This window comes from Lepidochelys olivacea (genome assembly GCF_965140295.1).
Source record: "Lepidochelys olivacea isolate rLepOli2 genome assembly, chromosome: 22".
Taxonomy (NCBI): domain Eukaryota; kingdom Metazoa; phylum Chordata; order Testudines; family Cheloniidae; genus Lepidochelys; species Lepidochelys olivacea.
The window spans coordinates 18,403,962-18,427,376 of NC_140432.1; the positions used below are offsets into that span (position 1 = coordinate 18,403,962).

General features: G+C 42.3%; 1 protein-coding gene across 1 annotated transcript in view; it reads right to left on the reverse strand.

Annotated features, from left to right (window-relative positions):
• The window catches only part of ZBTB16 (zinc finger and BTB domain containing 16), a 177,141-nt gene that overhangs the window by 94,786 nt on the left and 58,940 nt on the right, over positions 1-23,415 (reverse strand). The window lies entirely within an intron of this gene.

A 23,415-nucleotide genomic window follows, 5' to 3' on the forward strand; every position in this document is an offset into this window, starting at 1 on the left:
CTAGGGAAAAACAGAGACGGATTAGTCCTCTTGCTTGTTTGGGGGAAGGGGAAAAAGTTTTATTTAAAATGTTAACACTGAGACCTTTCGAATATTTCATGAAATCTACACATTATCCGTGAATTTTCTCATTAACTCAGCAGGAACACAAATCACAGATATACTTGTTTCATATAAAGCTAGACAGCTGTAGGGACAGAGGGAAAAATGGGACTTCTGCTGGCCAGCAGCAATGAGGAGGCTCAGCCAGAATATTCAACCATCAAGGCCTACTCCGCTATCAAGGTTGCTAAAAGGGAAGTCATTTCTTGGATGTCCTTTGAGCAAAGGGAAAAGGAGAGCTGCTTTAACTGAGGAGCATGTGGGAAGCCTGCTTGAATCTTCTCCCCAAAGCTTGCTTTAGTGAAGTTCAGAAAGTTTCAGTTCTGGCATTTTAGGAAGAAGGATCCTGTAGGGTTTTGCTTTTCCTTCCCCTAACTGGTTTGTTTACAAAGCACCTATCCTACCTGCCTTTGTCCAGAAACAGAAACCCTACAGGCAAACCCCAGTGACACCATGAAGCAATTAAAGCTGAATGAGAAAGATTACTCTTGTGAAATTTCTAGAGGGACTGCAAGCCCCTTTTAGTAATAAAAGCATCAGAACTCTTACTAGGGTTGCCAACTTTCTAATGCACAAAGCCGAACACCCTTTCCCCATCTCCTACCCTGCCCCTTCCCCAAGGCCCTGTTCCTTCTCCGAGATCCCGCTCACTCCATCCCTCCTCCCTGTCATTCACTCTCCCCCACCCTCACTCACTTGCTCATTTTTACCAGGCTGGGGCAGGGGATTGGGGTGCAGGAGGGAGTGAGGGCTCCAGCTGGGGGTGCAGACTTCAGGGCAGGACCAGAAATGAGGGGTTCAGGGAGTGGGGGGGGCAAGCTCCAGGCTGAGACAGGAGGTTGGGGTGCGAGGGGGAGGGGTCTGGCTTGGGGTGCAGGCTCTGGGGGGGGTAGGGGGTGATGGGCTTGGGGTGCAGGAGGGAGCTCAAGGCTGGGGCAGGGGCGCAGGAGGGGGTGCAGGGACCAGGCTCCATGCTGTATTTACTTTGGGGAGCTCCCTGGAAGTAGCGACATGTCCCTCGGCTCGCAGGCGTAGGGGCGGCCAGGCAGCATACTCGCTGCCCTTACCCACAGGCACCGCCCCCACAGCTCCCATTGGCTGTGGTTCCCGGCCAATGGGAGCTGCAGAGCTGGTGCTCAGGGAGGGACTGGGGCAGTGCGTGGAGCCCCCATGGCCGCAGGGACACATTGCCACTTCCCGGGAGCTGCATGGAGCCAGTTAGGGAGCCTGCCAACCCCACACAAACCAGACTCCCTTTTTGACAGGACGTTTCAGTCGAAAACTGGACACCTGGCAACCCTGAAGAGATGGCGAGCTAGAGATGCACCCATCCCTACAAATACTTCATGAAGGACATCAACGCTGTCCTTTCCATTGAGGGGGAAATGTTAGGATACGTACATCGATGACATGTATTCGTGCATCTCACACCACCTGGACCAAGGGTAGCAACAGACGAGCACTAGCCAAAGCAGCAGAGCTCAGAAGCAGATTAGAAGAGTGGCCCCTTTGGAAAGCGAACAGCAGGAACTCCATTGCCCTAATACTGCTTGCTACTGCAGTAGCTGAGACCGTATTGGGGGGCAAGAGGTAGGCTGCAAGGTCCCTGCTGAGAAGTGCCATCCAGATGTTGCTGGATGTTTGGAGAGCTGATGAAGCATAAACACAGCTCGCTCTTCTGGCTAAAAATACTGCACGTGAGAGACTCTCCAGGCTAAGTACCAAAGGGAAGGAGGAGGATGGAAGGAATAAAAATCTCACTAATGCTTCTCCCAAGAGCAGTACAGATGGGACAGAATCCTGGAGAGTTTTACTACAACTGGTCCTGAGATGAGCATCCTTAACTCCTATTATCTCAGCAGGAGCAAAGGCAGGGTGCTAAGTGTCTTGCAAGTTCACCCCCAGAAACAGGGCAAAGCGATGTCTGTTCCCAGAATTGAAGCAGCAGATGCTTGATGCAGAGTTTCTGTTTTAGTATTTTACTGTTCAAATTTGCTTAAATGTAGTCAACAAGTTTAATGACAAGTGGCACTGAACAAAGCTTTCATTCACTCCTTGGTCAGAATCTGACTAGAAAGGTGGGCATTACAGGGGAAAAAGTAGGGAATATTTAGGGCACTAAAATCCTTACATATATTTCACTTAATTGGATTCCCCCGTTGAGCCCAGATTGGAGAGTCTGGAGAGATGGGTAGTGCATCAAGATTGTGCTTTCTGCACTACTTAGCTCAGAACCCAAACCACTCCTTTCTGGAAGGATGTTCATTCTTCTTCCTAAAGAAACAACCCCACTCAAAAGCAATTCAGTAGATCCTAGTGCACTCTACTAGATTAAATAATATTTAGCAGACACCGCTTGTGCAGATCTGGTGAGCAGCGCTGCCCAAGCCAGAAAAAAATTAAGTTATTATTAAAATGCAAGTGACATGTTAAAGGCACTTGCTCCCTGGCAGCATAAAGCACACGAATGCGCTAACCTCAGAAGTCTACGGACAATCATGATCCTGACAAGAGGATACAGTATCCTAGCAAACAGGAGCCTTCTTTCCACTCCTCAACTCACACTGCTACAGCCAGAGAATTCTTTCAATCACAGTTTTCTGTTATTCACTAACCACCCCCCAAAATCCATCTTTTCCTCCACCCCTTTTTAAGGCCAATTATTGGTCAATCGCAAGTCTCACGCACATTGACGTTGCAAGGCAAAGTTCCAAAGTTAACTCACGATCATCTATTGTTGAGCCAACTACACTCAGAAACATTAAACAGAAAACATTAAATGAACTTTGACTATTTCACAGTGTCAGAGGTTGATACATGTATTGTTTAGAAGCAGCCCATGCTTTGTAGTTGACACAAGCATTGAAAAGCTATCAAGCCAAGTTTGCTACATTTTCCTAAGAGAGATGCACACCCATTTATTGTGATCTTTTCATACAGATGGAAGTGGAAGAGTCTAACAACAAAAACACATGCAGGTTTCAAAATAAGATTCTATAAAAAGAGTTCTTTGCTGATGTTTTCATCCGACGATAGAGTCAAATGACCTACTCAACCTTCTAATCAAATCCACTATTTATTATCACTTTGTTATAAGACAAACATGTTTTATTGCATTGGTGCCAAATATAAACTACAAACTCAAGATAATACTTAGTCCTGCCACGAATGCAGGGGACTGGACTAGATAATCTCTCGAGGTTCCTTCCAGTCCTTTGATTCTACGAAACAGTTCTGTGCAGAACTGGGCAGGGTATATGTATCCTAGAAAGCAGGGATCCATTGACACTTTAGTTGGCCATCCAGCATCAGAAGACCCTGAAAGTCAGTGGCTGGGCCATAGTAACAAGCCACAAATTATGGACAATTAGGAGTCCAGTGACATTTTAAAGACTAACAGATTTATCTGGGCATAAGCTTTCGTGGGTAAAAAAACACTTCTTCAGATTTTTTTTTTTAAATGAGGCTCACAAACATTCTTCTACAAAGAATTCTATGAAGAACGGCCCTTTTCCCAAATGTCTACCATCATTTATTCTAGTTGGGACTGAGTTCACCGTAGCCTCTTAGTTAAGTGGCCCTCTTTCAAAATGGCCACTGTTTCCAAAGAGCATAGAGCCAAGCTGCCCTCAGGGAAGATGGTGCCCCAGACAGCATCAGTTTTTAAAGGTTGAGACTACACATCTTCAAACCATTAGAAATATCACAAAGTAACCTTCTTCTTTCGTATTCATTTATGCAACTTTAATAATTAAAACAAAAATTGCCAGGTAAAAATTAACTTAAACTGAAGTGAAGACGAGGATTTATCACTAATTTACAGGTAAAAACACATTTACAGGATGTGGTGATTATCCACCATGTTTTTAATTTTTTTTAAGGCCTGGAAAAGCAGAAGTAAGAGTTGTTTTGGTGCCTAACTCCATTCTGTAGTGGTAAGAGGAGAAATAAAATAATGAGGAAAAAAACTAGTGTGGGCCTTTAAAAATCAGTAATCTAATCTGGGACCATAAAACACCGTTCGGCACTAATCTTTGCTGTACGATTACCGCGCGGTGTCACTACCAGACAATTTTAAGGATAACTACTAACCCCGGCTGCTGGGGAAGGAAGGGCACAATCCCAGCCTTTCCTACAGCCCACATATGGATGGGGACAAACCCCAAACCCTGGAAGTATGGGCAAGTCCACATGGCAAACAAACGTTGCTGCAAACTGCCACCCCCGCTTCCCCTCCCCTTATCTAGATCTCAAAAGTATCTCCCAGACGCACACGTGCCAATTGCATCCTGCCATTTCTCATACCCCACAGCTGTGTGAGAGATTCTACCCAATCCCGTTGCAGGGTGGGTGGTAAGAAAGCCGAGTAGGCATACACAGTGCAAATGCTACTTTCAGGGTAATGTCTAAAGATAGCCTGTGCTCAGACTGTCACATGCTTGAAACAAAAACACTGTGTCCAACTGAGATCTTTCCCAGGGAAGAGACAACCCTGAAAACACAAACACACTCTTGCACTCATCTCGAGTCATCGCTCAGTCGAGCAGCACTCCAATGTTAAACCGTCCATTTGCACCACACTGGGTTAAGTGATGCCCCATGGTCCTTACTGCCTTTCACTTAAAAATAATAATAACGAAGGTGGTGGGTTTAAGAGGCACAACGGTTAATAACTCATCTTGGAGTCAATGGCGAAACTCCCATTGACTTCAGTGCCACAAGATTGGGTCCCAACAAGGCTTGCTGCTGTCTTTCCTAACAGAGCTCTGGACTGGGATACAGGGATTTGGATTCAATTCCCATTTCTGCCATAGGATTGTTGGGTGACGCTGAGCAAATCACTTCCTCTGTGCCTCAGTTTCCCCACCCATAAAATTGGGGATAATGGTACCAACCTCCTTTGTACGTGCTTTGAGATCTACAGGTGAAAAGCACGGTGTAAGAGCTAGGTATTACACTATAGTGGATACACAAGTTACTAACACGCAAGCTAGGGAATATTTGTCAACGTGGCCAACAATCCGCTTATCTTAAAAAAAACCCAAAAAATGAACTTTGTTTTTTGGCCAACAAAAACTTTTCCTCTCTGATTTCTAGACTGGAATGTCAAGATAGGATGGAGCCAAACACATGGTGCCTTGACAGAGAACAAAAAGTATTAACCTGACTAGAGATACCAAGATTTAAGCCAGGCCCACTAGGAGCAAGGTTGGTTGGGCCAATGTGTGGGATGAGGTGGTATGTGTGTATGGGGACTGAAGATATATCGGGAGAGAGAACAGCAGTGGATACGCATCATGAGCATCTGGAGCCAGCAAGCCAGTCGTACACCCTTCCTGCCCAGTAAAAGAAAAACTTCATGGTGTGTTTCACATCTTTCTTTTTTTGGTACAAATTCGTATTACACAGAGCTATTTGACAAGATGGTATTGCCACATATTATGCTTGCTAGCAATAGAGCTCATTGCTCCGTGATTAGTCAGTATTAATAAACATTACCAAAGGCATTTACAACACAATTTACTTGTTTAATATAGCACTTGATGCTCGCCATAAAGTAAATATATCAATAAAAGGCAAACAATTTCAATCAGATTTAAAATAATAAAGCACAAACAATAACTAGACAAGTTAAAGAGGAAATAAAGGTGTTCATTGGATAACTTCTTTTAACCCTTTCACTGCCACAGAACCAGGTACATGGCTTAAATCCATCTGTGCTGATGCATTGTAAGGATGCGGTGAATAAGGCATGCCAGAAGGGCATATTTACTACACTGAACAGTACCCTCCCCTCAAGTAATAAATGATGTGTTTGATCAGTATTTCTGTACAGGGACTAGAACACTGTGTTCTTGAGGTTTTTAAGACAGTTTGGACACCACCAAACGAAAAATACTTGAATGCGAGGGATCGCGGGATTGCCAGAAAACCAGATGCTTGCAGCCACACTGCCTTGTGCTGGAGCCCTGTCAAACCTCCAACTAATACGGACAGGCCAAGTCAAGATCTCTCAGTAAATGTCAAGGTGCTGCAGGGAGTGTGCTGGGGGAGAGGGCCCCCTCCTCTTAGAGTCAGCATTGAACCAAAGCCATAGCACGGTACTAGGGGACACTTGCTGCTGGAGGGGACGTCTTTTTCATGAGATGCATGCTGCAGCTGCGCTTTAACGTACCTTGTGTGGTCGCACTAAAGAAACCCACCTCAACAAGGGGCGCAGCTCCCAGTGCTGGAGCACTGTTTACACGGGCGCTTTACAGGGCTGCAACTTGCTGCTCTCAGGGGGGTGTTTTTTCACACCCCTGAGCAAGAAAGTTGCAGCGCTGTTAATTGTCAGTGTAGACACGCCCACAGTAATTAACTCCTGACCACCTGTTATATGTATAAAGGCCCCTCTTGAGTCAGGATGTTACCCAAGCTGGCTTCCAACCAGAATATTGGGGTTACCACTTTCTACCTAGCTGAAAGCCCACCCACAGTGTCCATTGGCGGCAGTCTTCCTCACTTCCTGACAACCAACCGCTGCTGCCTTCCCCCTCTGAGGGGGCTGCACTTCATCCACGATGGAAGTGTCCCTTTCACAAAGGGTCTGATCCTCTAAGATGCTGCATACCTTCAGTCCCAGTGCAGTCAGTGGGAAAGGAAAGAGCTAAGGGCTTTACACGAGTGGACCCCACTGACTGGAGTGGAGCTAAGTTTACACTGTCATGGGATCTATCCCAGAATCTGTCAGTGTTCTTTGGGTGGAATGGTGCTATATAAAAGTTACACTTCGAGAAATAGGGGGGAGGAGGGGAGACTAAAAAAACCATGTTGTTTCCTGCATTACACAATCGTATTAAAAAACACCAGTTCCATTGTATGTACACATAGTCTGTAAGTCGAGCTGGATGTTAGTCAGGCTCTGGAGTAGAGCAATTCGTTCTAGTTCTTGTAACCGTAAGGACAGACAATAACATTTGAAGCTAACCACAATCCCAGTAAAGTGCTTGCAGATAAGACTTTTCCCTCTCCTCTCTTCCCCCCCCCCCAATCCTCCCCCACCAGAAAAAGTGTTAGAACAGGGTGTCAGAAACGACAAAAGAACACATTAATCTTACTAGTGCAGCAGCTCACATAGAAATCTACATGGCAATCAAACTTCAGCTTTGATATTTCCGGCCGTTACGTAACCTGCTCATTGTTTTAAAATGCTCGAGTTCTCACTAAGTAATTTATTTGAAATATCTTTATCGACAGATTTCACCTGAGCACAAAAGTTTTCTCATTTGGTGTCTACTTATAGGACGATCTTATCGTGCACAATCTTATACAGTCTCTTTCAACAAGGTCTTAAAAGCGCTTTATCTTCTAGGTTCCTGGTAGCAAAATATGATTGAAATGTTCTATTTATGCTCACTGGATTAAGGAGATGTTGCAAAATTGCACAAAAACCTGGCAGATGTAAGCAAGGTATTACAGCCAGTCAGGCTGTTAAGATCTAAGTGAGGAGATCAATACAGGTTTCTGCACTTTTACTGAAGTTGTACCTTTAAAATAGAAGGAAGGGGGGTTGTTAAGAACATTAAAATAGATCTCTCCTCACTGATATTATCCAAACTCGGGTACAGAAAGATAGACTGAACTTTATTATGACAGCTTGATGCTGAAATTAAATTCCAACTATTCTGTTTGTCCTGAGATGTCCTTATAAGCAAATTAAACTAAACAAAAGGATATTCAGGGATTAAAAGGAACAGCAATCTGGAAAGGTCTTTCATTCCATACAATCATGCCACGCTTTTCGATATAGTATCACTAGTCAATACTTACAGCATGCAAATTTACTTTACTGTGCAACATTAAATGAGTACGTCTCAAAGTATACAAATTTTCTGCTGCAACTGCTGGAGAAACAAAGGCCTCATGATAAATTCCAGCTAAAATCCTAGATTTAGGACACTAGCATGGCTCAAAATCCAGCTTTTTTTATTTGGAGGAGACTATGCTACAATGCAAGAGTATGCGTCAGCCTTGGAATTTGTCCAAAGGTATGGCAAGTGGTGTTGTACAATTGAATTTCCTCTTGGAAATGGGGTTTGCTGCAAAGGAGTGAAGAATAGAGGGACATGGATAAGGATTTCCCCCTCACCCCCCCACAACCCCTTTACATGCTCTACTCCAGGATTAAAGTTTCCATTTCCCTCCCTCTTTACCAGCAGGAAGAGGCAGCTAAAGATCTGACCTCAATTTTGTCACATGGATGTAATACCCACAAAAGGGTTAAGTTGGTTGAAAGCAACTTTGAGAAGTAGCTGGAAAAAATATCACGTGCTCGGGGTATGGCCAGCCAATGAAAGTTTGTCCTGGTGACATAATAGTTCTAACCTGGTTTTTCACTGGTAGGGCATGCTGTGCCTTCCCTGGTCTCCTGCTTGAGAATTCTGGGGATAACGTTTCTATGGAACCTTAAAGAAGCTTCTCTCTTCCAGTTCTTTGTAAATGTTTGTTTTCCTGCCTCACCTCTGGATTCAATTATTAGTGCTTGAAATATTATAGCCCTCAGAGTTCATCCAAGTCCCAGAGGAACTGCATTTCTGAGAACCTCTAAGACAAGAGAACGTCATGGCCTTTCCAGTCTTCCAACATTCCCCACCCTCTGTCCGTGGCCTGCTGGGGACAATCTCTTTTTCTGTGTCCAGGGGTAACCGTTTTATTAATTCAATACCTTCCAAAGCCGTCTAATGCATTTCAAACTGTGTCAGTGCCACGGTCTGGGTTTTTAACTCCCAACAGCAGGACATCCTGCTGAAGATTAGTAGACCAGCAATATCATGCTACTCCGGCCATACAATCCATTTACGGGGGCTGCAAGGTAGCTTTCCCTCAGCCAGTGGGAAGTGTCACGTGCTGGCTTGGAATGGTCATGCCCTCTAGGGGCTGGAGGCCTGCAAAAAAAAATAAGCAAGGCCAGGGAAATGAGATTTCTACTTTCGCACAGAGAGAAGGGGAAGTTTATCAATTCTGTTCCAAATACAAGCGGGCCACTTGCTGACCATGACAACTGCATACACCTCCACCAACAGAGCATCTACGTAACCTCAGTCACACTAAATACTATGCACCAGGCTCTTGCTGGGGGTGGGTGGGGAGGGGATGGAAATCAGGCCAAGTAAATAAAGTGAAGCTGTTGGGAAGACCTCAGCACCAGAAGGCACCTGCCCTCATGGGAGACCATTCCAAAGAGGTGGTGTTTTTTTTTTAAAATGTGGTTTTCCCTTTAATTATGGTTTATTAAAAATGCACGTTTAAATATCAAACCGGCTTGGAGCTAAAGTTTTCAGGTCATCAGCTATTACTCAAGAATGTTTTGGCTTTGGAAATAAACTGTCTATTTGCTATTCCAACCTTCCTCAAAGTAAGGAAATTAAAAATCAACACATGACCTTGTTTACGGAGAGGTAGCACAGAGCTGTGATTATGCAACTATCTTTGTTCGAAGGCCTAAAAGCCAGGAAGCGTACAGTACCTTGAGGAGTAGCTATAGATCATTCAAAGCAAACTGCTGAAGGAAGAGCCCTTCCCTAAGTAAAAACCACAAAAGACAGGTTTGCCAACGAGTTCCCTATACTTTAAAAAAAAAAAATGCAGCAATATTCCTTTCCAAACAGACACTGGAAAGAACAAACAAACAAAAGCTGGAATGGAAGTAGGCCCCTTACAAGCTGTAAGTAATTAAAAAGGCCTGTAAATGCCCTGCAAAAAGCACTTCAAAGAGACAGTAATTCCAGCAATGGCTAGTCAAGAGCGTGTGGTGTAAAAATTATGAGTTTTCCCAACAGGGTGCTTTGTGTGAAAAGGACAGGATTGGTGGCAAGCGATTCTGCACCACTCAGGAGATTTTTATGTTCAGTTGCATACAATGGGCATGTGCAGGCATTTATCAATATGTACTTTATCCACGTGTACACAGGAACAGTGTGTGGAAGGGGAAATAAACTACCAAAGGCTTTCCTCATTACAGGCTTTGTTCCAACTCTGTGGTAGTGAATTCACCGTACCTAGGCTCCAGACTAATCCACAAGCTAGCCCATAGAGTCAGTACCAGTTACGCACCAACTACTGCAGTAGCTAGGAGGGAAATTTCCAAAAGCTCCTGGGATTTAGGAAGCACAAGTCTTACTACAAACTTACATAAGTGACACAAAGACACGTGATGAACTGCCATGCACATTTTTGTATGAAATAACCAATGCAATCTGTTTGCATTATGGCCTTACTGACTTTTTATTTTCCTAAAGTTCCTATAGGAGTCTTTATTACTCAGCCTTAACTCTGTTATTTCCCAGTCACACAATAGCTAATCCTTTATCCTTCCAATAATTTCTCTCCCTCTAAGAGAGGAGATAAGATGTATGTTCAGTCCTAATACGTAAAAATCACAAACAGCAAGTAGCTCAATTCTGTCATAAACAAATCCCTATTCTGCTCAGTTTACAGCCCCACTCTAACTCCGCCTGCTTAAAAACCCATACATAAAAATGTCTTTTACTATATTTAATTTAATGAGTTTTCATTCCATACCCCCACCTACCTCCCCTTCTTTAAACGAGGAAGACAAAAGCCTGCCTCCTACCAGAAGTGATAAACTAAACCTGGGGTAAGCTTTCCAAATGGATTGCAACTTTGTGGGAAGCCCTCTCCACTCCCCACCCCCAACCTGCCTCCCCCACAAGAACCCCTACCATTCCAAACAAGATGTATGGATTTTGGACATTTGATTACTTTTAAGTATATATTTTCCCCTCAAATAGACTGAATACAATGGTTAGGAAATTTGACAGAAAGCTATTCTGAGCCATTTATTGCCTTAATACGCACCTTTGTCCAACAGGCAGTTTTGACAAGAGCGATAAATTCCAAATTTATGTCAACAGAGCATATGTTGAACACCTCATTTCTGAGCTAAAGCGGCATGCTGCCCCATAAATCACAGTTCTGTTTGAAATGAAAGTAGATTACAGGCCTGTGTTATTGAGCAGTTAGAGCTATAGTCATATAAATCAGAACTTTTAACTCTAGGCGATCCGTTGTGCAATTAACTAAAGGGTACTTTGTCATTTCAAGGCTTGTGCACAGACTTGGCAGGGCGCACAGCTACTGGGGAAAGGCAAAAAAGTTACTGGCAACTAACAGCTTTAACACTGCAGAGCTTTGCTAAATACCAGTTGAACCAGTTAATTCTATGAACAACCATGCTAATAGAAAACCCAAACATTTGCTACACAAATTTGATGTTGTAGATACCTAACCATGCAAGCCCTTTGCTCTAAAAAAAGGCTCTCTCTCTCTCTCTTTCTCACACACACACACACACACACCCAGTAGAAGTAAAAACTCGTCATTTTTCTTTGAGTATAGAACCCTTAGTGCATGTCTTATTTTATGTTCTATACAGTGCCAAGAAACATTATTTGAGCTCAAATAATAAATAAGGGTAACTTGACATTCACAGAAAGGTTAACCACTCACTTCCACTATTGGAGAACAGGAAAAAAAGGGCATTGTAAGGATCTCCAACTACAGCACCTCTCATCAAATTGAGGTATTTAGGTCTAATGGATAAGTATCTTCTCTGTTATTTAGATATCAGTTGGTGTAACAATGGTGTCCGATATTCTGAAAAGAAGAGAGTTTTATTGTGTTTAGCACTAGCCTTTCAACCATGCCAACCACCAATGCAGTCACATCACAGGCCAGATAAGGAGTAGAAATTCTCTTCTTACCTGCCTGCTTCACTGTGTTAACGAAACACCTGTTTCAACACTGCCAGCATTCAATGGGTGCCAGTCAAGAACTTTGAAGGGCAATGCCAAGACTGGTTGGCCAAACCTGACCTTTGAAGAATCATTCTTCTTAAGTTGTTGCCTCCATTTTTCCCCCCTTCCAAACTGGTCATGCCTAACAAAAAAGTATTGAAAATTGTCCAGCTCGGGAAGGTGAATTTATGGATCTGGCAACCTTGACAACATCCCTGGCATTCACAGATGCTGACTTCTCAAGATGCAATGTTAGTCTAGCATTGTAGTTGAGTTACATTAATCTATTTGGCTTTCACCATTATAAAGGACAAACTTGCACAGAAACTCAGTGTAACTAAACAATCTCAACACGCACCACACAGGAATGCTACTTCCTAAAACTATAAAAAGGAATTTCCAGATACACCAGAGAAATTGGTACACTCCAAAAATTACAACAGCAGGGGAGATTTTCAAATTCCCAGCTCCCAGTGAAAGTCAATGGAAGCTGGGCACCAATCTGCTTTTAAGAGTTACTCAGCACCCAGCAGATTTAATTTGTGATCCAAGCCAAAGAAGCATCCCGTACCATCTATTCATTTGTTTCTCTCCTAAGAAGTCACAAACACTGGAATTCAACATTTGACTTTGGTCAAAACCAAAGTAAGCTGGGTCAAATTAGCCCAGCCTCTAGACAACTTTTTCCAGGGACATCTACATCCAGGGTAGTTCCATGAATGGGGAGAGGCAAGAGAGCACCAGAGGAGGGTGGTGTCAGACATGTTTGGCATAAACCAAGAGAAACCTGACGTGATAATTCACGTGCCTTGTCACTTTCATGAACATCTCCTTGCTCATCCCAGAGACTTCCTTTTCGGGAGATTGACAGCAGCAGGTCTTTATCATTCTTTCCTCATTGCACATGAACAATTAAGTGATTTCCATTAAATTTATAGACCACGGTTTTCCTTTCTAGGCTGGACCCATCCGTAGAGATCTTACTGTTTAGAATGCTGGAAAATTCATTTCTCACTGAATAAATTACTCATCCAGAGCCAGACTAGTGACTTTTACTAAAACAAATAAATGTATAGTTAAGGAACAGCAAAAAGCCCCCTAGGATGGCTGATATCCAGATCCATCATTCCTGACCATGCACGCTCAACCAGGCCAAAGGGAAAGGATGGAGTTGGCTAGAACGTCACACTCAAGTGCTGCATTTTCTGAGGAAAGGTCACAAACATTAATCCCGATCATTCAAGTGTCAAATTTCTTGTGCAGTGCCTTCCACATACATCTCTTCAATAGACATCACCCTCGCTCTCTTCACTCAGAGAGCAGAGACTACCCTTTGACAGAAAAGAACTTCATTTGCCTTCCATAAGGCACAACTGAATTCATACACAAACTGTCACTTTGCAAGCCTTCAGGCCCTTCACACATGAGTTGCAAATATTTGGAAGTGTCACTGGTTAAGAAATTCTCAGGTCTAGTCATAATTTAGTAGCCCCCTGAACATTCAAATTATAATACTTTACAGAAAGCAAACATTTCTTTGCTGGCATGGGTAGACAGAGATGAAATGCGGCAGACAGCGATGGAACGCAGAAGACACCGGAAGAAACAATTTTTTCCACATTCTCCAAAAGTCCAAAATGAAATACAATAAAGTGCAGCTTATTAGTGGATGTATCCATGCTCAAAACTAATGACTAATATGAAGACCGTTCAGGTAAGCGTGGGAATTTGTGGGTGTCTTATGACTCAAACCAATGTTTTGATATTTGCTATCGTTTGAAGAAGCATGGAACAGATGGCTTCTCACTGAAGCTCTACATTTCCCTAGCAGGCCGTGATTACTTAATGATAAAACATTGACCTGTACTGAACAAACCTAAAATTGTTCCACTAGAGGAATAAGGAGACATCAGTAAATTACAGACTTCCACAGAAACCAGGACTCCTCACTGAGGCGTAGATCTTTAGGAGGTTTTTCCACTTTATGGGTGGATGAGTCTCACTGGACTACAGGTACTTTCCCTTAGCAACATAGGGATCAAAAAGAGACTTGAGGTTCTAAATTGAAACTGGCTACAGACATGAAAGAACTGCAGAGCTCAATTTGTTTAGCTTATTAAAAAGAAGATTGAGAGGTGACTTGATTATAACCTCTTCATGGGGAGAAAATACCATGTACTAAAAGGTTCTTTAGCTGAGCACAGAAAGACAGAACAAGAAGCAATGGCTGGAAGCTAAAGCCAGAAAAATTCATATCAGAAATATGGCACTTTTTTGGGGTCGTTCCCCCCATCCCTGACAGCAAGGGTGATTAACCATAGGAACAAACAACCAAGGGAACTGGTGGATTCTCCATCTCTTGAATTCTTCAAAGCAAGACTGGATGCACCCTTCTGGAAGATATGTGGTAGAGAAATACAAGCTACCAGATGTAATGCAGATGTAACTGGGTAAAATCCGGTAGCCTGTGTCATACAGGCCAGTCGATAATCTAATGCCTTTATAACCTATGAATATAGGTAGCTTCACTGAAGCAGTCAAGGAGAGACTGATGCACCCTAAAGTCTTGCGTCAAAATATCCTCTGCTTACTTTAAGGTTATTTATCCAGAGCCTCAATTTTCCTCTTAACCAATTTCAAATATAACTATCCAAATCCCCAGTCAGTTGTTGTCACTTCCTTCTTCTTTATTAACAGCCCTGCAAACTCAACCTAGAATCTGAGCCACGCTAGGTTCTATCAGACTCCCGAATCAACGAGTTTCGGAAATCGGAGCATAGTTAAATTTGTTGAGCCAAAAGAAAAGAATTTCATAATCCTAGAGCTGTACTGGCTCTGGAGTTCCAGAAGAACTAAAACATTTATTTCAGTTACTAATCCAGAGTCAGCAGGCTCATTTCTGAATTTGCACAGGGAGCAAACCTATTGATTAACAAGGTGCTCATTTTACCAAGTCACTTTTCAGAGTAAAACTGTATTTGAAGATATTATAAGCAATAATCCCACAATGCTGGCTTGTCAAGCAGCTCTGTATTTTAACTTTATCTTTGCTCCATGCTCTCCTTTGATGAACAAGGTGGGTATAAACTTTGGGAGGTGGGACAGAGTTGGCTGGTGCCCAAAGTTCATAAAAGATATTTGGGAAATAGCTGTATTTACTGTGTCCAGTTTTGGGCCCCACACTACAAGAAGGATGTGGATAAACTGGAGAGAGTCCAGCGAAGGGCAACAAACATGATTAGGGGTCTGGAACACATGATTTATGAGGAGAGGCTGAGGGAACTGGGATTGTTTAGTCTGAGGAAGAGAAGAATGAGGGGGGGATTTGATAGCTGCTTTCAACGACCTGAGAGGTGGTTCCAGAGAGGATGGTTCTAGACTATTCTCAGTGGTAGAAGAGGACAGGACAAGGAGTAATGGTCTCAAGTTGCAGTGGGGGAGGTTTAGGTTGGATATTAGGAAAAAAATTTTCACTAGGAGGGTGGTGAAACACTGGAATGCGTTACCTAGGGAGGTGGTAGAATCTCCTTCCTTAGAAGTTTTTAAGGTCAGGCTTGACAAAGCCCTGGCTGGGATGATTTAATTGGGGATTGGTCCTGCTTTGAGCAGGGGGTTGGACTAGATGACCTCCTGAGGTCCCTTCCAACCCTGATATTCTATGATTCTATAAACTTTTACAAAATTATTTAATACTTAAAAAGAGCAGTATTAGGGTCTTCTATGTGAGGAAATGGTGAGAAACGAGTGCTAACCAGGTGTGCTTCGTAACTACCAGGATGCCAAGACTGGAATGTGAAATGAAAAGTGGTTTGAGAAAAAAATATCTATAAAGTGAGTCAAGAGGTTTGTAGCTCAGAAGAACTCTTCATTAATCACACAATATGTCCATTTAGCTATCGTTAAAGGAAAACAGAAGTCAACAACAAACAAAATATATACCTCCATGGTGAGCAACAGAATGTGAGGATAGTGAGAGGTGGCTTTTCTTTCCCATGTTATGGCAGTTCCATTTCTATGCTGTTTGGTATATTTCAACATCATGGGTTCCTCAAGTTTCAAAGCAAATATCAGTGTCTATTTTCTGCAGCAGAGCAACTCGAATTCACAGCCCACAACTGCTGCTATTACAATCTCATGCCAAGTACAAAAGCAATGATGTTAGTTCCGGATTTATGCAGTACATCCAACAAATGAGCCAAGGCCTTTCTCTGATGATGCAAAGAGGAACAGTTGGGAATACTACCCGAAAGAGAGGGACTAATTGGAATGGGCCATTTCCCCTCCACACACCCTCTGTTCTGGAGCTGAATTCATTCAGTAAAAGCAAAGATACTAATTTTTCTGACTACCCCTTTATTGAAACAAACATGCATTTATTTCTCAGGTATTTCTAAGGTGCCTAAACTCCCAGTGCCATATGCAGCTGTGCACATTTTTTTAAAAAAAAAATCCGTGTTCCTTTCACATGGCATTTTCAGCCTCTGTTTCCATGAGCACAGCCAGCAGATCACAACATTGGTGATCCTGGTTCATACAACCTGAATGGGAAAACAAGATGAGATGATAAAAACACAGGTAGATGGGTTCTCACTCGTGCATTCTTGGAGGAGAAGGGAGGTTGGTTAGTATAAGGCAGAATTTCTATATCCAAGTCCCATTCATTTTAAATTAGGTAGGTGTGAAAAATCTCACCCCAAATCCTCTGATAAAGACCTCCAGGGACTTAACACACAACTCAACCCCGAGTTAAAAAAAAATAACTAAATCTTGATACCACCACCGGATTCTCATGATTTATAAGAGCAAAAAGGACATTAAATGAAACTGAAAAACATGAAAAACCTCACAAAAGGGAATCCTTTTGTTTCATTTTCATAAAGACAGCGAATTAAATTTTCCAAAAGTGCTTAAGAGACTTAGAAATCTGAACCCTGTTTTCAAAAAGTGATTTGAGCATTTAGGCCCAAATTTCAGCCACTTTTGAAAATGGGACTTAAGCACTTCTGACGATTTTACCCAGTAGATAAACAGCCTGTGGAACTCATTACCACAAGATTTCACTGTCACTGAGGCTAAGAGCTCAGAAGGATTCAAACAAGGATTAGGTACTTCTATGGATAATGAGAACTCCTCAGGCACATTAGATAGAAAAATATATATATTTTACAAAGCAACATAGAATTTTAGGATTCAGGTCACCAGCTATGGCAGGGGTTAGAAGGAAACTGCCCTTTGAGTAGGTTATACAATAGCTGTCTACTAAAGGATTTTCTTTCATCTTCTAACATAGCGAGTTCTGACTTCAGTCAGAGACAAGGTACTAGACAGGTGGACCACCAGTCTAAATTCAGCATGGCAATTACAGTTTTCCTTCCAAAATATGCACAAAAACATTTTAAAAAAACCCACCTTTCCTGAGCTGCATCAATCATTCCTTGAACCAGAAAGATCATTCTTATTCAATTTCTAGCACACAAGCAATTTTTTCTCATTTTTCCCTGCTGTTGAATTTGAAGACTGAAGGGTGGGGGGGGGGGAGAGAGGCGGCAAGTAAAGCTGACCCAGAACATGCCTCCAAAGTGAAAAATATATGGCTCTGTTCTGCTGTAATGCAATCGAGAGTTGGAGACTAAAACCAAAAGCTTTCCAAGGTTTGCAAATCATTCTTTTCCCTGTACCTGCTTTGGCAGCCAACAAAAACACAAGGGGGAAATCATAAGGCAGACAAAACTAAGATCTCAGAGTCCTCAAGTTAAATTCAAGGGGGGAAATATGCATTAACATTAAGGATCTTGCATAGACGCCAAAAAGCCACAAAATGAAATCGGACATCCCACAAATTCCACAGCGTGCTTATCTGTGTCCCCTTGCCTGAGCAGCACAGCACTTATGGATCCAAGCCCCAAACACCATGCAGTACTAAGTGCTACTGGTAAAATATTTACTCTATCTAAATACTGTAGGTTAAGTGAAATAAATATTTTGCCAGGGTTATAGGGCCCTCCAAGGACCATGTGTGATGCAAGAGCTGGTATAACTTGAGCGAAAGTGTTTATAATGGAATCTTAATAGATTTGCAAGGAAATCTTTCTTGGAAGGAAGAACTGTGGGTATCCAAAACTACCAATACTACCATGGGTTCTAGGTTCTTGTCACTGACCAATTCCCTAGTTTCTCCAACTGCAGAGCACAAATGCGTAGTGACTCTAATGCTAGACGATTTTTGTAGTTACTGAACCCCCTAGGTTTACAGATCATTGTGGAAGCAAGTTAGGATACTGAGAGGTTCATGATAGAACAACTAAGCTGCCCCAGTCAGACTCCAGCGTCTCGTGCAAACTCACAATGCCCTTGGAGCAGGCCTGTTACTGAAGGAAAGCTCCTGCCATTATCTAGAACCAGATATTTCAGAGTCAGTGGACCCACATGTCAAGACTCCCAAAGTGGTTTCTGAATCTCTCACACCCAGTACAACGGGCTATAGGTACAATATCTTCCTACCACCACCGCCCCCAACACACCCTTCAATAAGAGGCACTCTGCTCAGCCTACTCACCTGGAAAGACCGGTGCAACATGGCTGTCACTACTGGAAGATATTTAGGATGAGATTTTTCACAGCTGCCTAGGGGATTTGGAAGCAATTCCCAGTAAAAATTAGCACCTTAAACCTGAAGGTGATGGCTCTGATGATCAGTAGCAGCAGAACAGGAGTTCATATCTAGAAGCCAGCTACTATTTTAAGTGCAACTATGTTGACGCCATAATGCTTGGCCAGTGACCCCATCTTGCAAAGGAGACAGACAGATGCAAACCAACATTCTCCTGTGTTTGAAGGGACGAAGATCAGACTGAACCCTCAGGTCACCGAGTCCATTCCCCTGCATCTCAGTATTTGTACTTCAGCTGAACTGCAGCAAGCGGACTTTAAACAATCCAAGTGCAGCCATAAGCAGCAACAAGCTTCCAGGTCTTGACGTATAAATTGAGGGAGGTCAGTTAGTCTGAAGGGATGTCCACGTCTCTCCCAGAGCCACTAGTCTAAGCACCAACTGAACTGTGATGCCTCCAGATCATGTGCAATAAGGAAGGTGGCAAGATATTGGGGTTTTATGCTAATGAGGACCATTTTCCAACACAACAGGCAAGCAGATAAAGTTCCTGGGACATAAAAAGCATGAGCATTTGCAGTGGAAGTTTTTGTGCAGATTAAAAAACAAATAAATAAATAAAAGGGGGGGTGTATTGTGATTTTTGAGAGAGATCTGGAAGGTTACCAGCCTTACGAGTAGCAGCACTATAAAAAGATTCAGACACTAAGTATTTCCTTTCCTATAAAATATTCATTGCAGTATGTGAGAGCCAAGTAGCAGAAACCTCAAGCATTTCTAACTTTGTACTGCAGTAATAACAGAGTTTTATAGGAACCTTCTGATTTTATTTATATCCGGCTATAAATATGTTGTTCCATCCGATACAGAACTGTGGGCATGTACGTACCCTTCTCAGGCTATACAGCACACAGACAAAATGTAAGCGAAGCAAGTGAAATTGGTTTGGTTTAGCATTCTGAACGGAAGCAGACAAAATAATTTGCAAAAGAAAGAAAATCATTCCTTTTGGAAAAGACTTGTTTGGAAGAGGCCTCATTGTCCCTTATCATAAACAATAGTTCCTTTAGGTAAAGCTCCCTTACCCCAATAAAGCAAATCAACTGTCATTTTAGAACGCCTATTCTGCTTAGAAGACCTAGGGAGCAGCAGCTTAAGGAGAGATGCCAGAGTGAAGACAAATTTTTGTATTTCACTTTCCATTTTTTTTTATTAATTATTGCTTATAAAACAGATTTAAAGAGGAGAGAGATTAAAGCTGCACGGAATACTGTGTGTGTAAAATGTCCTGCATGTACACTGTTACAGCTGTTTTCTGCTTATGTTCCCTTTACATTTCTAAAGAATCTACTTAGCTACCATTTTGTGAGGCAGATGTGATGCAGCATTTTAAAAAGGAGCCACACACACTGTGCTCTCCTCTCCCATGAGAGTTTGACTCTTGATCTCACTGGTTCTCTTACTACTCTTAATCTAAAGTAAAAATTGCTCAGATTGAAAGGATATAGATGCTTCTCATGGATAGAATCACGTTGTTTCTATGAAAAGTTTACCTCTGGGCTTTTGCAGCCATAAGAACCAGTGATGCCTTAACAGTTCTCTCAGTAGAAAGGCAAATAACCAGCTCAGGTGAGCAGCACATATGTACGTACACACACACACACACACACACACACTCACTCTCTATCTCCAGCCTCATGGCAGGATTTGTCTGATTCATACTCAGGCATTTCAATTTCAGATACCTCAAAAATCCACCAATTTGATTTATGTACAGTATGTGAATGTTTTGGTTTTGACACTGACCTGCCTGCTTTGGTTAATTTGCCTGAATTTTACATGCTTTGAGCAATGGTTTATTCCACTTAGCTTGCCAAGAGCCATGATCTGAATGAAGTATATGCAAAGGCAGGCAGACATGTCACAGCTTCTTACAGTAGTTGCTCTCTAACTTTCCAAGCCATCTTTGGGCTAGGTCATTAAGAGACACTTGATTTTCACACACACACCTTTCTTGCCTGAGTAAATCAATATGAAAATCAATTCATCCACTGATATATTTTTATCAAGATACATGCAGCGAAGCCACATCTCATTTACAGTCTAGATCTTGTGGAAACCCAAGGTCACTAGATAGAAAACAGTCTACAAAAAGCATTATATATTGGCTGCAAATACTGTAGAAAAGTGAACGGAACAGGGAGGAGAGATAGAAAAGGAGCCTAAGGATGCAACAATTATTGCACTGGGAAGGCTGAGTCTTGGCTTGCCGAGCTTGTTTAAATGTGAAACCGTTAGATTTGGAATTAGAGAGTATTTTCCTCAGACCACTCCAAAAACAAGAGGGGCGGGGGGAGGAAATGGTTTCATTGGTATACAACCTGCAGAATGCAAAGCATTTCAGAGAAAGAAGAAAGAGCACAAAAACTGCAATAAATTGCACAAAAAAAGAAAAGAGAAAGAAGGCAGGATAAAGAGGATGTTTCCAGTTTGTGAAAAGGAGAACATGAGCGCACACACCTCAGATAAAAAATTTATCTTTGTATCTGAGATGGGGCATTTATTTTCTTACCCGATTTACTTAAAACACATGGTGACAAACTCTGAGCTTTCTCGAACAGATCAGACTACGTATCAAATATACCTGGTAATTGCACAATCACTGCTGCCCTCTCACCTCTAAACATAGCCAATTAAAATAGCATGAAGAGCGATAACTGGGTTGGGACTCAGCTGTTAAAAAAAAAGCTAGCAAATGCTTATGGAAGTAAGGATTTTGCTGATGGATTTCTAGACTTTATATTTTAAAAGGGTAAAAAAATAGCCATCAGACCACAGCAGTAGCATTTTGTGACTAATGGCTGTGAGATATTTATATTTGCAACTTCAAATAAATGCTATGATTTCTCCTCTCTGCTTATGATACAGTCACATTTGCCAAACAATACCTTCCCTTTACAAATCTTCAAAAAGATCAGTTGTACTTTCCCACCCACTTCAAGAAAAAAAACAAAAGAAAAAAAAAACACCAACAGCTCCTAGGTTCCACTCTCAGAAAATAGTACCAACCACTATCATGCCCATAAAGGACAGACAAACGCTCCAATGGATGGACATCTGCAGGTAGTACATACAGGCCACAATTTCCACTCCGACTCACTAAATCCACTTCCTGAGAAATTGCATGTGTTTAGACCTATTGACTAGTGATCAAGCAACGTGGCTTTCTGTCCCTAAAGCTCTCTGCTACAGCTGAGTGAAATGAAATCTAGGCTAGGGATCCACCTTGCCCTTGCCCGCAGCCTCCAGCAGAATGTAGCCAAGCAAAACAGAGGGACTGTTTTATGGTCTGCAAATAAAAACGTGCCAGTTGTTTCCTTCGCGTATGGGCACATTTAAATGGTAGCTTTCTTCTCATTGCAGTTAGGAGTTCCCTATAACCATTAACATCTTATTTCATTTCAATTGGTCTGTGGATTTACATAGTGAAATAAGTCTTCAGACACCTGCTGAAAAGTCTGATCTGCATGGATTGATAAAGAATCCCCTCCCCACACCTCCCTTAAGGATTTTCCATAACAAAGTTTGCAATTTAGTCACTAGTTGTTTCCTTTTCATGTTTCAGCCCAAGAACCCTTCAATCTACTCTACACCCACACAGCATCAGAAGCCCGTGGGGCTCTTTGGGGTACAATGTCCTGCCGGTGTGGCTGAAAGACTCTCTCTCTAGCTTGATTTGTATTACAAATATAAATCATGGAGCAGCATCGCTAGGTGCCACATGCAAACACATTAAGGGACAGTTCATGCCCTACAGACTTTATCATCTACACAGGCCAGAATGGCAGAAGGTCTGCAGAGACAAGTAGACGGGGAAGCCACTTGTCCAAGGTCACACAGCAAATCAGTGGCAGAGCCAAGGACAGAACCTGGGCCTCCTGAGCTGCCGTCCAGCCCTCCACCCACTCAACAATACTGTGCCGTACGTGCTGCGGAAAATCTCCTACACGTTATATTTCAGGTAAGACAGTACCTTAGTGTTACCTTATCAAATTACAAAAAAAGCCTCCTAAAAGGTACAATAATCCGTTGAAATTCCTTTTGATCAATATAACATGGACAGTCCCCAACCTTCCGAGCTTGGGGTTTGTTCTTCAAGGTACTTTAGTCAAAAATACAACATAAATAAGCCACCCTGACGTCTGAATGCTAGGGAACTCACAGTCCCCAAAACAGCACCAATTTGGCTTTAAAGCCTTTTCTACTCCAGCATTGGATTTTTCCTGGCTATTTGCGATATTCATTTTGAAACTCTAGTTTGCCAGTATCAATTCTTTGTTTTGCCACCTGTCTGCTGAATGGACCCATGATATCCTGAAGTTCCAGCTGCTAGAAAACAGGCACTAAAAGGGTTAACGTAGAGGTATCACAACTTGCCAAGATATTTTCTTCACTGAAACCCCTGGGCTATGGAAGTGGGGATTTCAGCAATGCTTAAGTGCTAATGCATTTTATCAGCAGCTCGAGGTGCAAGCAGCAATGGGTTAATGTATTCTGATTCATACAGCTCTACTTAGAATAACCAGCACTAATTCAGGAGTCCAGAAACATCATCTATATTCCTTGGGCATCTAAGGACACTAACGTATTAAAAACTAAAAGAATAGTATTTGCTTTCATGGGTTGACCCCGCAGGGCTGAGCTTATCATAACACTTGTTTTGACTAGTAAATTAAGCAAACATGACATGGATGTCATAGGTGTCAAAGAGGGAACTGGAGGAACTTATTTTTTAAAAATAAAATTTTAAAAACCTAACAAAAACAAAGTGACCTGAAAAGCAGAATACATCTACTGAGGCCATGAAGCGATTATTCATATGTTTTGATTCCTAATTCAGAAATA